General features: G+C 40.0%; 1 non-coding gene across 1 annotated transcript; it reads left to right on the forward strand.

Annotated features, from left to right (window-relative positions):
- Window positions 1-2,407: 2,407 nt before the first annotated feature.
- On the forward strand, window positions 2,408-2,514 carry LOC131224423 (small nucleolar RNA R71). Its single transcript, XR_009160908.1, has one exon. It is a non-coding gene; the product is annotated as a small nucleolar RNA R71 (small nucleolar RNA).
- The last annotated feature ends 291 nt before the right edge of the window (window positions 2,515-2,805 follow it).

A 2,805-nucleotide genomic window follows, 5' to 3' on the forward strand; every position in this document is an offset into this window, starting at 1 on the left:
TGATCTTTAAGGGTTATCTTGATCTGATTGTAGCCCGAATAACCATCAAGGAAAAAATAGTAAGAGTGACCAGCTAGCCTTTCCAAAATTTGATCGATAAAGGGTAAAGGAAAGTGGTCCTTCCTAGTGACGGTATTCAACTTCTAGTAGTCAATGCACATCCTCCAACCAGTAGTAACTCTAGTTGGTACGAGTTCATTATTGGCATTAGCTACTATGGTGATTTCGGACTTCTTAGGAACCACCTGAGTTGGAGTCACCCATTGGCTATCAGATATAGGGTATATAATACCCACATCTAATAGAACCTCGGCCTTAACCACTTCCTTCATGTTTGGATTTAATCTACATAGTGGTTGCCGTGAGGTCTTAGCATTATCCTCTAGATAAATGCGGTGAGTGAAAATCAAAGGGTCAATTCCCTTGATGCCCACAATCGACCATCCAAAGGCTCCCTTATACTCAATGAGAGTAGAGATGAGCATACTCTCCTGTTCTTGCTCGAGGTGGGAAGAAATCACCACCGAGTATGTCTCATCAAAACCTAAATAGATATATTTCAAATCAAAGGGTGAAGGTTTTAGGTCAAGCTTCGGTGCTTTGAGGTTAGATTGTAGAGGCACTACATCAGTTTTGGGTAATTCTTCAAATCGTAGCCTCCACCAGTTAACTTCAAGTACCGGTACCCATCTCCCTAATCATATCATCATCAAAATCATAGGAGTAGGCCAGGCACATCTCAAGAGGGTCAGAGGATAAGGTCAGAAGTGTTATATCTTCCATGAAAGAATCAATGAGGTTAACATCATGGGAATCATCTTCATCCTCTAATTATTTGCCTGTGTTGAAAAAGATATTTAACTCCAAAGTCATATTCCCAAAAGACATACTCATAACTCCATTCAAGCAATTAATGATTGCATTTGATGTGGCCAGGAATAGGCGACCAAGGATGACAGGAATTTGAGTGCTCATGTCCACGATGGGTTGAGTATCCGAGATGATAAAATCTACCAGGTAGTAGAATTTGTCAACCTGGACCAACACATCCTTAATAATCTCTCTCGCTATACGAACTGAGTGATCGGCGAGTTGTAACATGGTCCGGGTGGGTTTTAGTTCACTTAGACTCAGTTGTTCATAGACCGAATATAGGATTAGATTTATGCTCGCCCCTAAGTCAAGAAGTGTGTGCTCGATCCGGTAGTTCCCAATTATGCAAGCAATGGTTGGGCTACTGAGATCTTTGTACTTTTTTGGCACATCTTGTTTTAGGATGGCACTCACTTTTTCGGTTATAAATATTTTCTTCTGAATATTCTGTCATCTTTTGGTCGTACACAAGTCTTTCAGAAATTTGGCATATGAAGGTATTTGTTTAACGACATCTAGTAGATGAATGTTGACCTTCACTTGTTTAAGCACCTCTAAAATGTCCTGAGATTTAGAGAGAGGTTTTGGTACTATCAATCATTAGGGAAATGGTGCAACCGGCTTGCCTTGAAGTTTCAGTTGTAATTCTTGTGGAGCAGTGCTAGGTCTATCATTGTTGTCCTCTTCCGGATCCTTATGCATTTCAGCCCTAACCGGAATGGTTTTATCAATGGTCTTCCCAATCCTAAGAGTGGTGATAGATTTAGCTTGCTCCATCTGATTTGAAGGGCTCAAGTGACTACCTTCATATTGCGATTTCGAATTGGGAAGCGGTTGAGCTGGAAGGCTTCCCTTGTTCTCAATTGCATTTTTTGTCTCAAGTCCTTGTATGACTTTTGTAAGGTCTTGAAAAACTTGTAACATACCCGGATTGAAAAGCTCTTGATTTTGAAGATGCTTTATAACCAGATCCTCTTGAGGTTTCCCTTGAATTGGAATTTGATTAGGGAATCCTTAAGGAGTAGCAGTTTGTCCATTCCTCCAACTAAAGTTGTGATGATTTCTTCAACTAGGATTATATGTATTGGAGGTTGGTCCACTGAAAGGTCTTTGGTAATTATTCACGATATTAGATTGCTCATTAAGTACCTCTTCAAAGGCAGGTATTGTTGGATAATTTTCACTTGTGTGAATGTTGCAAGCACAAATACTGCAAACAGTTTCCTTAGTCTTATCCTTCTTTAATTCCATGGCCTCGAGTTTTCTTGTGAGATTAGCCAGTTTAGCATTGATATCATCATCCTCTTTCAGAAGATACATTCCATCCCTCTCCTTCGATTGAGTAAGCCCAGAGGTGATGCTTGATTTTAGGGTGGTGTCCCATGATTGTGTGTTTTCAGCAAGCTTATCAAAATAGTCCTACACATCATCAACATTTTTATTCATGAACTCCCCATTGCACATTGTCTCGACCAATTGTTGCATGAAAGACGTCAGTCCATCATAGAAGAAGTTCGTGATGCGCTACGTTTCAAAACCGTGTTGTGGACATGAACTGACAAGATCCTTGAACCGCTCCCAATATTGGAAGAATGTTTCATCTTCCTTTTGGGAGAAGTTCATGATCGACTTTCTAAGGGTGTTCGTTTTATGGTATGGGAAAAATATCTTTATGAACTCCCTTGTCATGTCATTCCATCTACCGATAGATCGTGGATGTAGTGAATGCAACCACGTCTTAGCTTTCTCTTTCAAAGAAAAGGGAAAGAGTTTCAGCCTGACCGTATCATCAAACACATTAGAAAGTATAGAGTGGCTATGATCTCATCGAACTCTTTCAAGTGTAAATACAGATTTTCAGATTCAAGCCCATGAAATTTTGGAAGGAGTTGGATCACCCCTAGCTTGATATCCATATGTCCTGTGTTTTCT

This window comes from Magnolia sinica, chromosome 13, assembly GCF_029962835.1.
Source record: "Magnolia sinica isolate HGM2019 chromosome 13, MsV1, whole genome shotgun sequence".
In the NCBI taxonomy this organism is placed as follows: Eukaryota; Viridiplantae; Streptophyta; class Magnoliopsida; order Magnoliales; family Magnoliaceae; genus Magnolia; species Magnolia sinica.